The sequence below is a fragment of the Notolabrus celidotus genome, chromosome 12 (genome assembly GCF_009762535.1).
Source record: "Notolabrus celidotus isolate fNotCel1 chromosome 12, fNotCel1.pri, whole genome shotgun sequence".
Lineage (NCBI taxonomy): Eukaryota > Metazoa > Chordata > Actinopteri > Labriformes > Labridae > Notolabrus > Notolabrus celidotus.
In genome coordinates this window covers 19,359,117-19,374,714 of record NC_048283.1, presented here as the reverse complement: position 1 = coordinate 19,374,714, position 15,598 = coordinate 19,359,117, and the positions used below count along the sequence as shown (strand labels likewise).

At 40.1% G+C, this 15,598-nt stretch overlaps 1 protein-coding gene across 5 annotated transcripts in view; it reads left to right on the top strand.

The window, feature by feature from the left end:
- Window positions 1-15,598, top strand: part of LOC117823500 (transcription factor HIVEP3) — a 56,051-nt gene that overhangs the window by 10,868 nt on the left and 29,585 nt on the right. For 2 of the 5 annotated variants that reach the window (XM_034698710.1, XM_034698711.1), the window contains exon 2: window positions 12,825-12,976. The exons of the other annotated variants lie outside the window; for them this stretch is intronic. The gene's annotated coding sequence lies outside the window, so the exon portion shown is untranslated. The remainder of the gene's footprint in view (window positions 1-12,824; window positions 12,977-15,598) is intronic. 5 annotated transcript variants of the gene reach the window in all.

Sequence of the window (15,598 nt, the reverse complement as noted above, 5' to 3'; positions counted from 1 at the left end):
ACATATACTTCTTCTATTCTGCTCTGACTACTAAGGCAAATGGAAAATTATCACCCTTAACGGTCTTTTCTTGACATCTACTTACAGACAAACTTGTTGTTGAACTTCCTACCACACTTTAAACAGTCGTGGGCGCTCAGTTGTCTTGGTCCCTTATGAGGGATCATTAGTGACATTGCAGGTTTTACCTTCAATTAAGTTGACACTTGAGAAAGAAAGAAGTGCCCTTGTTGTTCTTTGACTTGTTCTAAACTATAACGTGTCTTTCTCTATGTAGCTGCATTTTAAACATTAATTATTTCTATCTCAAGTACAGTATCATAACAACCAACGTAACCTTCAAAACACTTGCAACTCTGGATTCTTTAAACTCATGAACCAAAACCTGTTTCTTCTCTCATTTCATTCCTCATATTTGTGTTGGTTAGTGTAACATTATATTTAAATGACCCTGTGCTAACACACAAATTTGCTTATCCACGAGTCAGTCTGATAGTATTCCCTGATAATCCTCGATGTGAGAGGGTCTAACAGTGGGTGAATCATCAGGCAGAATCAGGCTCCACAATGCACAGCAGCTGTTGTAAAGTAATCTCGTGTCATATTTGTCACACTGCTACGTTGAACTGACAGTGGGAGATTAAATGTCAGATGATGCTGATGCCCAGCATGAGTCTGTCTGTTTCCTGAAGTTTTGTTATTGTTGTTTGTTTTCATTATTATTTCAGGATATTTCACATAAAGATATGAAATCTCTTGTCTCGTTTTGACAAGGGTGTCCTGACCAGAACAGCATCACAAACAAAGAAGTAACAACAGATTATATCAAACAGAAATTCATCAAAAAGCACTCCTTGAACTTTTCTTATAATCTTCCATGTGTCTGAATTGAGATAACAGTTTGAGTTTGTTAATGTTAGACCAAACTGAGCTGCTGACACAGACTCAGCCAGTGTAACTGAGTCAATAAACGTGCATTGAAAAAAAAGGCCTCTGGTCTTGGGTTTACATGTTTACACACTGCTGCTTGTGGCTAAAGCCATGGTTTTCAACACTGTTTGGGGGCAAAGGCAAGATGAGATGGTTGAAGCTGTGAAAGATTAGGGTTGAAGGCAAACAGTTGAGGCTAGCACATGACAGCCCTGCACATGAGAACTATGCATCAGTCATTTTATTTACTGTAGCTGTTTATATGCAGGGTCATGAGATCTGCAGAGAATCCTAGCACATACCAGGCTCCAGGCACAGAGTTGTTAGGTTTACTGACTTTAGAGATTGTGGTTATGCAAACTAGACCCTAGTCAGCACCAGAAGTACAAGTAGCTTAAACAAATCAGCAATATTTATTTTGTTTGTGCCTGAAATGCTGTTCATGTGTTATGCCTGAGCTATAGCGCAGCAACTCGGTACTAGCCAGGGCTGTAGCTCGAATGCATCGATTTCTAATGCCCCACTACCCAGATGTAAATAAACACAGATGACAGGTGGAATCTCAAAGTGTGGCACTGTTTGTCATTTATTTGATCCAGAAAATTAAGTTAAGGTTGTATTAGGACTTTGTTTGGTTAGGCTGGAATAAAACCACTCGACTGAAGTAATGCATGCATGTAGACGTTAACCTGCAAGGTGGACCAATGGCTGGTGCTGCTAGCTCTGCTAACTCTAGCCACACTCGAAAAACCGAGTTCATATAGAGAGTGAGCAGGGGGTTACTATATATTTGATACGCAGGATAGTGTATGGTTACTGAGTAGTTATTATACATTATATAAGCAGGATAATGTATTGTGAGTGGTGGCTTCACTTAGGGGTCTTGTCAACTCAACTCAACTCAACTTTATTTATGTAGCACCTTTCATACATAAAAACATGCAGCCCAAAGTGCTTCACAGAATAACAGAGACAGAAAACAACAGCAATGGTAAAATTATAAAAGGCATGATTGTAAATAAAATACTTAATAAATAAGTACTAGTGGAAAGAAAAGTTAAAAAATAAGGTGCAGTTAACAAGGTCAGATGAACACAAGAAATAAATATATAAATAAATAATTCAATAAGATAAATAAACGTTAAAACAATGATTAAAGTAATAATGATTAAAATAATAATACAAATAATACAAATATTTCTCATCCTTTGGGATTATATTTCATATTAATTACCTGCTCACTATACATTATCTTTACATAATGTTCAATGCATTTCTAGAGGGACAACATTATAATGTCCCAAGCAAATATCAACAATCTTTTATTTTTTTAGCAATGTTATGAATTTTCTGATCCTCCTAAGATCTGGTGGATGTATCAGCTAGTCAAGCCTGGGTATGTAAAAAGGTAATGGAAAGAAACAAAGGTAGTGCAACATCTCTGGATATTATAATTTTGATATGCATCAGAATATACAGCAATAGCCAAGACATTTTGATTCTGATAATATGGTTGGAAATATGTCAGGTAAAATAAGAGTTGATAGCTGTAAGAAGCGCGTCCTCTGTCCTGGAGTTTACAGTCATCTCTATTATGTAATCCTGCTGTCCTTAACAACCTCAAACAGTCAGCAGTCCCTGTGTTTACACCCAGGTAGTCCCCCACCTCCACTCGTCTCTCCTGCCTTGCATTGTCAGCACACTGCAAGGAAGCAACCCTCAGCTTAGTCACCGCAGGCTGGGACTTTTCATCATCACTCTGCAGCTCCAATATGCTTTATAGTGCTGTGCTCATCCTCTGAGGGACCCCCCTGTCCTGATGTCAGCTTAGTGGTCGCTCGGCTGGTGACTCTTGTGGTCTGGTAGGCACATGCTGCTCCTATAGTTCATCTCTGGAGGACATATTTTCCTCTGACACCACAGGGAGGCCAGTAGCTGTACAGCTGAAAGCATGAGACACAAAACTCATCTCTCCTTTTGTCTTTGGCAGAAAGAAGGCTGGAAAAGGGTGTGTAGCTATCTGTGAATCTGATTAGGAGTCTTTCAGAGTACAGTAGCAGGAGCAGCGGGGCTGGGTTCCCACTCATGAGTGTGGGTGTCCATTACTGTGGGAAAACCTTAATTACAGTGGAGAGGGAGATGAGGAGAAACCCTAGTGAGAGTTTTAGAGCGAGACGAGGCAGAGGAGAGAGTGAAGAGAGGAGAAATCAATTTTTCTCTCAGTGAAATAAAGGGGTTAGACACACACAAAGGCATTGTTGCTGGAGAAAAATGCCCTGTGTGTTTACATAGGTACAAATTTGACTTTATGAGGTTGTAAATCTTGAGTTCTTGGGCTAAACTTCCAGGCAGATTTATTTCTAAGTGGAAGTATGCTGTTTCTTTGGAAGATCACTCCATTCTTGTGAAAGCAAGCTTTCCCTGCAACAATCTGTCTTTCACAGGTCATAGCTGTGTGTTTTGGCATGCATGCTTAGTCAAGTTGTCATCAACATTACAAACACACGAGTCACAGGTTGGGTAGCCAATCGATGACTTTGGAATCTCTGCAAAACTGCACGAGGACATGCTTTTCCTCGACTTTCTGCTCTAGAGTTTCTTTCTTTTGTTGCTCTAGCGCAGCCACAACCACTCGGATGCTGCAGTTTTCTCTGTAGAGAGTTTTAGCGTTTCATCCCATCAATCTGTGTAATCCACTGTTTATTGCTTCTCTGTATAACTACAGCGTTATCAGATTATCCCCAGAGGAGTTTGTCATCCTGTACATTGTGTTTTATTGCGTTCTGCCTCTCATCGGCCAAGTCTTTCCTGCTCTGCTCTCTGTGTCGACAAACAAGCCTGCATGAAGATGTTGGAATATGTTATTCCTATAAATCCAGCACAGGCCTTTAATCTGAGGGTGATGTTTGTTGAAGTGTTTACTTTATCTTCTATCTCAGGTCATTCACCTTAAGCAGTGTTTGCAGTGTGACTCCGTGAAAGGCAGTGTGGTACTTTAATTTGTCCACAAGTTTGGGTTTAATATCTCTTTGCAGCATTGGTCTAAAATACCATGAAAATATGACATTAGTTAATGAAAAACTATGTAAGAGTGCATGTATCTGCTGTCTGGCATGTTTAACGTGGTTTGTAACCTGTCACAAAATAATCCTAAACTTCAGAATGATTGTCCTTCATCACTGTTACATAACCCCCCCTGTTCTCTCCTTAGCTATCATGCTAACTAACCATGTTGCTGACATCAGTTCATCTGAGATGTAGCTGACATCTGGCAGGCACTTCATCTGATTGGCTTAATGGTGTGAATGCATGACCAAGTGCTCCATCTGATGGGTCATATGTTCACATGCTGAATGTATATGCATAACACAATGAAGGATATTATGTCTTATTAACATTGCATTTCAGTCGGTCTTCTGTGCTGGGTTTATCTGCATGATTCTATCATGGTGTACATTAAAGTATATCATTAATTATATGGCCTCAGTGGTCAGCTTGGAAATGTTATCAGACATTTGTTGTTCTTCTTACTGAGTTTAGAGATTTCCTTACCTTTGTCTTGTGCCACCTTTAGATTGGAATCTTTGAATTTTGAGTTTGAGTAAAATTTCTTGACAAGGGTTGAGTGAGTGGTGTGTCATAAGCATAGACTGTATAAATAATGGACGTAGTATCCGTGACGTCACCAATCTGTTCCTGAGCGCTGTTTTGAATCAAATCGATGGTGGCAGCCATATTGGAAATGCAGAACTCAACCAGTCAAAGTGTGACATAAAGGGGCGGAGTTTGGGCCTCTTAGCCAACAGCTATGTGTTCCCATCTGGGAGTCAAGTCAGTCATTTGGGCAAAAACTCTTAATATCTTCTGAACCGTCGCGTTAGAAAAAAATTCACCCCTGTACAGTGTGTGCCGATAGAGAGATAAGCTTCGTAGGGCCAAGCCATTTTTTGAACCAGGCTGTAAACATGTTTATTAATGCTGCAAAGATCGTCTTCTTTGAATTGGTGTCTATGTGGTTTCACATACACAGCCTCAAGCGGATTCTCGATGAACTGCAGTTTATAACACTTCCGCATGGGCTTCATGTTTTGAGACCAGAGGTTGCCGCTTGGTCATAAGGTTAGCGACAGATGACTTTACATTCACCAACTTCATCAGGTCAGGCTTAGGAATGCTCTATTAGTAAATGTTACCAGTTAACAGGGAGTGAACATGGCTGAATGCTTCTTTGCCAAATATGAGCATGTTAGCATTTTTCTTAAGCAAGTTAGCATGCTGGCATTAGCAACTAGATCAATGAAAATACTTTTTTTACTTTTTATTATATGTATTTTTGTAAATACTTTAAAGAATATATGTTAATGATGCTAAATATGCTTACTGTAAATGTTTATAAACTTCTTCTCTTTGCAAAGTATCATATGGTTCAGTTAGTGAATGACATTGTGTTGTAAGCGACTTTATGAAAACATGACGACTCTCCTTGGTTTTACGAAGATGAGCTTTGAGGCCAAATGATGGCGGCTGTCATGTTGGAAATACTGATGCAACCTTACTTTTGATTAATGAAACACAGGTGGAGCTGAGGTGGGCATTTAGACTCCAGCCCAATAGCTACATTACACCTGCCTGTGGGTCAACTCAGCCACGCCCCTAATTTTTGCAAATCGATACTTAACTATTATTCTTAACATCTTCAAATTGGTTGAGTTGTATAAAAATTCACAGCTCATACTTACACTTGATTTTTCAACACTGAAATTACCTCAAGTATTTTCTGGTATAAGCAAAATCATTTTAAAGGGTCCATTAACTTCCACAAAGCCTCCATTCATCCAGACAGGTGTATTCAGTTTTTGTTTTCCTCAATTTGAACCTTTAAACTGAGTGAAGGTTTATGTTGATGTTGATGTCTGAGTAAAGGCGAAACCTGTCAATCATACTCTGTGCAATGACGTACTTTCAAACCAAAGACCCGTTGAGTCTTGCCAAACCACAATGGGCAGAGTGAAAACTGTGGGCAGACAAGACTGAGTCTGCCAGGACTTGCTTAATGTGATTTTCCTGTACTTATGACACACTAGTAGGTGCCAATGTGTGTGTGTGTGTGTGTGTGTGTGTGTGCGTGCGTGCGTGCGTGCGTGTGTGCATATACAGTATATATATATATGTCTGGACATAAAACACGAGGAGGGTCCTCACGAAGTCCTCGTCTCCATAATCACATACCTTATCTGTACCTACTTCACTTTTGTCATGTGTTCAGCAGCTGTATATGAGGGTATGCTGTTTTTTACAGTTTGTAGTCAGACTTCTGTAAGAATAGAGTTATATTCTCCAGTGCCTAGACTGAATTTTCTTGGTCTTTTGATTCGATTTCCACTCTCACTGCTGGGCACGTCTTAACATTTGTTTATATTTGTTGGTTTCAGGCTAATGACTTCCTCATCTGCTGTTTAAATGGACTGTAAACATATTTCTGCTCATCCAGAGGTTGTTTGGCTTGTCTGTTGTCGGTTTTACTGGGATATCTTACAGGCTATTGCATTTTTATATCTTCATCTGGTATCCCTGGGGATTATATAAATATTTATTTACTTTATTTCTACGAATAACAGTAAAACATTCACCCTTTCTATGAAAAGACAGCTTGACTGCAAGTTCATGTTTATCCTACAAATTAAATATAGGCGCAAGGCTTACTTTCAGTCCCTCTGTTTGCTTGTCTGCAGCAGGTTTTGTTTTCTCAAAAATATCATGATTGGTACAATGCACCTTATTTTCACTGTAAACAACTTTACTTTGTGCCGCTCAGGAGAAACTGGCCAAGTAAACTCTTCTGAATGTAGAGCTGTAATGACAAGCTTGTTACCCATATGTCATCCAAGTTTTATTTATCGGTCAGTTTTCTTGGAGATGATTGCACTTCTAGTGATTTGTTGATATTATCCAGTTTTGTGTGAATGACTTGAAGAAATAACGCCCCACTAACCACATAATATTTTGATTTGATCTTTCAGTTAACCCTAAAACATACAGCATGTTTAAACACTTGACTGTTACTTTCATTCAAAACTGGGCCAACAAGTTTAACATAGTGTTTTTTACAACTGCAGGACTTACAGTAAAAAGAAAATTACACATCATTTTATATTCCCAGGAACAAACATAATACATACAAATGTATAACTTTGTCAAAGCCCTATAGTGTGAATTCGGAGAAGTTGTATTGTATATTGAACCTGAACCATAAAGGAGATGTACTGTCCACAGCTGAACAATACAGAGGAATGGCGTGTTGGGGCTGGTCTATGAAGGCAGTGAACTCAAAGCATAATCAGTATAGATTTCTTATCAACAAAAATGAAACTGTCCCAAAAATGCTGTTACTTTAAGTTAAATCATAAAAGGATGGTTCCATTCAGAGAGCCTCCAGGGCGCAAAGAAAAAATATGTCAAATTTCGTAACATTATACAAACAAAAAAAGGAAGAAAAAAAGAGCCTTTTTAGTTTCTTGGTTGAGAGTTGGAGGAAAAAAATTAATTCTTCTTTTACATCTGTTTATTAAAAAAAAGGTTCAAGGCAACAGCTAGTTAGCATTATTAGAAAAAAGCAACAAGCAGGGAAACAGCTAGCATGACTTCATCTAACTCTAAAAAAAAGTCCCTTTAGTATTTAAAAGTATCAACAAGTTACACATAATACCACTATATGTTAATAAACATGATTTAGATGTGTTGATTTAAAGATTTTTTTTCAATTTAATCATAGACTGTATAAATAATGGACGTAGTATCCGTGACGTCACTCATCTGTTCTTGAACGCTGTTTTGAAGCCAATCGGCGGCGGCAGCCATATTGGAAATGCAGAACTCAACCAGGCAGAGTGTGACGTAAAGGGGTGGAGTTTGAGCCTCCGAACCAACAGCTATGTGTTCCCGTCCGGGATTCAAGTCAGTCATGTCCTTATTTGGGCAAAAACTCTTAATATCTTCTGAACTGTCACGTTAGAAAAAAAATCACCACCCGTATAGTGTGTGCCGATAGAGAGATTAGCTATGTAGAGCCAAGCTGTTTTTTGAACCAGGCTGTAAACATGTTTATTAATGCTGCAAAGATCGCCTTTTTTGAATTGATGTGAATGTGGTTTACAGTGTTTCTGCAGCCAGCCTCAAGTGGATTCTCTATGAATTGCAGTTTACAACACTTCCCCATGGGCTTCAGAATTTGAGACCAAAGGTTGCTGCTTGAATTTGACTGAGGCCGCTACCTAGCTGTTTAGCTTGTTGCTAACTCTGTTGATGGTTTTTGAGTTTTGCTAAATTATTAATGTATTTAGCCTTATATTTAATATACTCATGTAACAGTGCTATTATATTCTCATCTTGCTCTCTGCAAGAAAGCAAACAGGTGTACTATCATTTTTAATACTCTATGCATTTATAGCTTTCTTCTTTTAAGGGCACACAATCTGAGTGGTGTCACACTTGTGTTTCCTCCATAGGTGTTTTTGCCAGATTTCAAGATTTGACAAATTATATTCAAACATTAAGAAATCATTAAGAAGATACTTTGCTCCATGCCATCACTTTTATTTTGCTTTTTATAAAACAGGGCATTGATCTGTTGTAAAATTGATTATTGATTTAATACTGAATTTTAAACCATGGATAAAAGTTAAACAGAAACACTACAGCAGTTAATTGCAGATTAACGTGATATTTAACAAAGAGGTGTGTAGTGCATTAAGTGTTGTTGTTTGTTTTAACTGCAGGTCTCAACAGGTATCATCCGATCAAGATTCAATAATTAAAGCTAAGAGGTCCATCATAGCAGTCTCATAGTGCAACCGATCACCAAGGGTTAACCTGAATTTACAGTAAGATTGCAATCTTACTTGGTAACCTGTCATGACTTAAAGCTCTTAAAGTAAACATCCCCAGCAGAGACAGATTCTCTGTACGTTGTGTGTACATGCATACAAGGAAGCCAGTGGAGCCCGTCTAAGGGCATGTTCAGAGACAGACTTCAACCTGTATTGGGTGACAAATCAGCCGTACGTAAACAGGCAAGAAGTAACAGAAAATCAATGCATCCAGCCACCTTTCCTACATCAATACAGTGTCTCACTTCCCTGCTCATCTTGCTGTCTTTCTCTGCCTTTTTTTTCTGTTTCCTTGCTGCTTCTCTGCCTCTTGAAACAACGGCATCTCTATTTTAAGGACGACTATTTCTCTGCTTTGTATTCAAATCATCTTATAGCGTGTGGCTCGGTGGGTGAGGAGGGGAGGGTAGGTGGCAAGTCGGCTTTTGGAGTCATGTTTCTGCTAACCAGATCTTTATAGGGTGATGACAGCTGGAGGAATGCAATGCTAATTCCCTTAGCACAAGTCATGTGACCTTTGGGGCTCACTTACTCTCCAGGCAATGTGAGCAGTCTGGGTGGTCAAGAGGAAAGAAAACTGTCCATCCACAGTGTGTGTCATGTACTGTACATGCACAACATGATCAGATCTCAGTCATGAGCAGTGTGTGTTTGCAGGAATATGTTTCTGTACTTTGGTACCAGACGGTGCGGCTGTGTGTGGCCTTCCCTCGTGGCCGTACTGGACTGCCCCTCCAAACAATGAGTTCAGCTAGTGACACATTTCTGTCTGTCTGCTAACACACAAAGTGGGCCACTGGATTTGTGATGGTGTGAGCTGGGTTCCACCTCCAGATACACTTCGGTGTCCCATAATTTGAATCTTTGTCGTAACAAATTGCCTCTTAGTCTATTTGTATAAAGAAAAGAACGCCGGTGCATGTTTGTTTGCCCCTAGTGTTTTGTTGCTAAGCAGCGTGCAGGTATTGACACACGTCTTGACATCTTAGCCTCATCTACAGTTGCGGTCAGGCTGTTTTTTTTTTTTACTGTCTGTCGCTGAAAACTGTTTCTGTAAACATGATTTACCAAAGTAACAGCAGCAATATGAATGTTCACTTTCTGTCTCATCAAACCTTTAGTGAATCCATCGTCACAAACATACCTGGGCATCCTTACATGACTTGAAAGATCTTTATTTTCTGAATTCTCTGAAGTTCAAAGTGTGATTAAGATGATCTTTCTGGAGGAAAACAGACAATTTTAAAGTATAAAAAAAGGAACATTGTTTATTCTCTGTTTCTACAACCCTAAGCATTACAAATTGTTTAGTATGTCATCTGCATATTGACATACAAGAGTTGATGATGTGTTTTTACCTTTTATCCACTCTTCAGAAACAGAGAATATATAGTGTCAAACGGTGGAGAGACACAATGGAGCTATTATAAATACAAACTGACTGCATAGACTGTATGCAGTCAGCCAGGCTGTAAACATGTTTATTAATGCTGCAAAGATCGTCTTTTTTTAATTGGTGTGTATGTGGTTTCTGGTGTTTCTGCAGCCAGCCTCAAGAGGATTCTCTATGAATTGCAGTTTATAACACTTCCACATGGGCTTCATAGTTGGAGACTGGAGGTTGCCGCTTGGCTGACTGAAGTCATTGCCCAATAAGCATATTTTCATTGAAAAGATGGTGATGAAACATCGAAGGGCTCCATTGATTAGTCATTGAAAACCAGCTGAAAAGTCAAAGTTTTTTTCACTAACAGTTTTGGAACAATTAAAGATTAGGGTCAATGGGATATTTCACTGGGAAATCTGTTCTGTCTCTGTAGCCTATCTCAGCTGGCATAGGGTGAGAGGCTGGGTACCCCCTGGACAGCTCGCCAGGCTATCATAGGGCTAACATGTAGAAACAGACAACCCTTTTGGTGTTTTAGAGGGAATTTAGAGGGACCAATTAATCTGAAGAGTACGTTTTTGGACTGTGGGAGGGAGCCGGAGTACTTTCCAGCCAGGGTGCCCTGTACGGTCACAGTGTTAACCACTGAACCACAATGCAGCCTCCTTTTGCCCCTGAAAAAAACTATTTATCAAAATTTCAAGACAAAAATGTGTTTTCTGACACATTGATGCCATAACAGTGTTCTTTTAACTTACTGATATACTGTTCAGACTAGTTTTCAACTAAATTTAAAGGGTTGAAATGGTTGCTGCTCACTGGTTTGTGTGTTTGAATATCATTGCATTGATATAGTTTTTTTACTGGTTCCCAAAACAACAAGCGTCAACAGATACTCACTATTTAGGACAATTTATCAAACACATCATTCAAAGGGCCTTATTTTTTTTGTTGAGAAAATAATCTAATGAGGATTTCAGTTCTTTAACACATTTTGTTTTTCATGAGCATTCTAATCTAGTTTACTCTTTATTGCTTTATGGTTGAGGCAAAATATCTCAGACAGCCAAAACTATCAGTAGGAGCAGACACCAGTAGAGATAAGAGAGAAAATATGTTTTGTTGCACTTCAGTCGACCCTTTATTGGTGTACAAAGGAGATGCTGAGGACATTAGGATTGAGGGAATTGGAAGATTAGGCTTGGATATGAACATGCAGCAATGAAAACAGAGAGCCACGCTCCTCTTAAGTATGAATGTACATATTTGTTTTGAGAAACACAAAAACCTACAGTGTATGCATGCAGTGAGCACCATTTTCATACAGTTTATGATTGACATGTATTCATGTATTATGTAGATGAAGCATTTTACAACTGTACAAATGCACACAAACACATTCACAGATTTACTAAAGGGACTGTTTTTGCTGCTTGATTGTCACGTGTGATTGATGAGCTGACTCACTCTGCAGAGAAAAGATAGTGAGGCTGCAAACTCTGTACACATTTGATTGCCTTTAATAACACTGTCTCAGTTGGCAGATAGAGTCCCTCCTGACTGTAGGTCAGAGCCACGTACTGAGGAGATAAAATGACCACACACAAGAGCTCCATCTCTTTCTATGTCTGTGTCTCTTCTCCTACGCATTTGCACTTGCTGTTTGTCTCCTCTATCTTGTTATTCCCAGTCTTGCACTCTTTCTCTCACTCTCTCGCTCACCTCAACTTTGAGAGGAACGAACACACAAACATAAGCTTTATGGCACATGGCGTTTGTGTTTGTGGATTAGGTTTGAAGTGCAGATGACGAGGCGTTGATGCATCAGGAGAGTCTCTGTTGACAGGCTGTTAATGCAGCGTGGCACCGGGCAGAATGGGCAGCAGGAGCACACAGAGGAGGGGGAGGAGGTGGGAGAGTAAACTGTAAACCAATACTTAGCCTGAATGGAGCTGTTTGTCACTGTGGGGTTGCAATTACTCGGACTGGCCCGGCTTTGAGTAAACCTCCTCGATTAGGAGGGTGCCCCCTCTACCAGGCCAGGAGAGGGAGGAGGAGGGCGTGTTGACACATTCTGCGGCCTGGTCCTCATGTTTGAACACACTCAGGCAGAGCTTCCACCTGTTGACTCTCCTCCCATGTCTGTGTTTGTGCAGGCTGCACTCAGCTCCAACCTAACAGCTTGAATTAAAACAGTCACAGGTTACTGAGATGTGTAGATAAGGCATGGCGCTGGGTCATGCATAGTGCTACAGCAGGGTCTGTTGTAGACGCAGCAGCTTCAAACAGGATGCACTAACACAGCTGCAGAAAGAGGAACGAGCACGGGTTTTCCAAGCAGGGGGCGGGGGGGGGGGGGGGGGGGAGTCCACATGGGTAACTTCACTAAAATGAAAGCTGTATAAAACTGAGAAAGTCTTCATTTCTACATACATGCACAGAAATTTGTCACTGAATTGCAAGAATAGACAGACTTTTCAAACAAGATTCGAAATTTTGGCCATAGCATACAGTTTCTTACTGAAGGTGGATAGCTGTTTTTTGGCTGATTAGATGTGGAGTTAAGCCCCAGTGAGTTTTGTATTTGCCTGCTCTAATGAAAGATCCTTATCTTATCGCAGGTTTGCCGCATTCTGATGACTGAGAGTGCAAATACAAAGCAGCTGACCGTGAACGACGGGTACAGTAAGCTGCGTGGGAGAATTTGCACTGTGATCTTGACATCCACGCATCAGTGCAACTTGTGGATGCAGAGAGGACAGCTTTCGAAAATGTCAGTTCCTCTTTCTATATTTATCTGCTCTCGCTCCCCCCTTTGCCTTGTCACTCTTTTGTATTTCATTTGCACTTCACTCATGCAGTGGTTTGATGTTTGGTGTTGAGCTGTCAGAAGGCAGATGAAGTTTCTTCTACAGACAATCAGTCTCTTGTTTCATTTCTGTGACGCTAACTCTGCTGTCTTTAATGTAGCTGTTTGATTCACAGCTTCAAAGGTAAAATGGTCTACTGACATAAAACACACGAATGCCTTAGGCTGAGGAAGCACTAATATTGCAAAACTACAATAGCTGGGTTTACAGTACCATTGCAAATTGTTAATGATACATGAGTTCTATAAATGGTATCACTTACCAATCAGTGACTTTACTCAGGGCCACGCTACTTTCCATAATTACTACCCACAGCAACTCTTGAGACGTGGTTTCCCGTCAGCCTTTCTCATTCTATCCGAAGTTTACTATGCAGCGTTAAAAGACAGCGGTGCTTATTAGTGCTTCAACCCCAGAGAAAAGAAAAAAATAATGAGGGTGCTAAGAGTCCGAAATTGACAAAAAGAAAATGCGGAGAGGCTGCAAAGAAGGAATTGTGCATTTCTTTGTGACTCAGAGTGCCAGAAACAAGAGAAAAAGAAGGGGTGAGGCTGAGAGACAAAGACAGTGGTCAGTCTCACTGTGTTTTACAGGATCAGATATCACTTCTGCTGAGGAAACGTATTGATTGGCATTAACAAAAGACTGGCATGCTCAACTCCATTAGCAGGCTGGTTGATTCCATGCTCCACCAGCTGTATTATCTGTGTGTGTGTGTGTGTGTGTGTGTGTGTGTGTGTGTGTGTGTGTGTGTGTGTGTGTGTGTGTGTGTGTGTGTGTGAAAAATTTATGCAATTTCTTTGCAATGGCACCATGCAACTTCCCAATATATTTGAGTGCCAAAGAAATATCGAAACTCGGGTGTTAAGTTGTTGCAGTCTGTTTTTAAGTTTGTTGTTTTATTTTAAATATGGACGATCTTTTTGTCATATTCCAAAGGCATCAAGTGATTTGTTATTCCAGTTTGTCAGGAAGCAAGCTAACATGCACACAAAGGCAATGCTAACAGGCCAGTGTAAAGCAGATAGTGTTAACCCTGTTCCGGACCTTAATTTAGAGAGCTAGCATGCTAACACTGCTAGTTAGCACTCAACACAAGATACAGGGGGTGTCATTTTGAAAGTGTCAACTCAAAAAGTTTGTCATTGCAATATTTTGGGAGAGGAACTGTATTGGAATGGCACTATTAAATGTTATTTAAAGCACAAGGTTACATAAGTGGCGCTAATGAAGGAACTGATGAGTACAAGATGAAACCCATATTTTGTGTACGCTCAGGTTAGTCCACATGCAGTCAAGTCAATGCCAGTCAAGTGTTACGTTGAGTTATGTCAATAAAGTTAGCAAAAGATGCCGCTTCCCTCTCTGGGAAACAACATTTCTATACAAAGTTTAAATATCTTATGGGACACTGGCATAGCTTAAAACAATTCCTTTGGTAAGTTATACTGTGATGGCGCTTGTATTAAAATATTTAGCCCTTACTCCAGCATGGGTTAGACAGAGCTGCTTATTTACGTTCCTCACACTGTCACAAGGGCTTGTTGCCTGGATAATACATTTTCATAGGAATGAAACTGTTGTTGCACTGTCATTGGGATTAGAATGATCAGGTCAGATTACATTTTCAAGTTAAAGTGTAGTGAATGTAGAGAGGATACAGCCGTCACGTCTGGATTTAGTGGTTCAACACATAGTTCCCAAAAGACTGAGCCCATTTGGGTATGGGTCTTTTTTTTTAGGTCCTTTTTTTCCCAAAACAACACAAACAGGTACAGTAATCCTGAACCACGGTGGCTTTTATACACTAGGTGGGCTCCCTCTTTAAATGGATTTTGTTTCTATCATAACACCAAAGTCATAAGGACAGAGGAGGGTCAGTTTACTGGAAGACCACAGGTCTGAAATAATCTGCCCAGAGAACAGAGAGAACCCTCTCTGAATACTCCCAAATCTGCCCGTTTTACTGCCTGTGTCTGCAGTTTATAGGGTGAAAGTCCAAAAATATGCCATCTGTATGGCTGTCTGTAAATGTGCAAACCACTCATTTGGTCTAAATTATAGTCTTTGGCTTTTCCAAAACAACATGAAGTATCTTATGAAGCATGATGTTTGCATTTTAGGTGTTTCTTGCCTTTGCATATTATTGCCTAGATTTGTGTCTGTGTGTGTGAAGCTGCCTCATGTGACCATACCACAGGGGAGAGCTTGTTTCCATTTACTGTAAATGAGTGTAGCTTTGCATACCAAGAGCCTGACATGGTTTGGGTCAGTGGGTAGCATATGGTTATCTTTTATTATAGTGTCATGAAGCCTTGCTTCCACATCTTCACAATGGTCCATTTTGTTCCCAGTTTTCACAATATTTTCCCCTTATTTGTCACTTGTAGGGTTGTTGAACCTCCTCTGAGCTCTCTCTAACCAGACCGTGCGTCTGCAGCGCGGTCCCCGGCCTTGGTAATCGTTACGTCTGTGTAAAGCAACTTTCCTGTCAATCATAGCCACAGTGGCACTTTTGTTCCCAG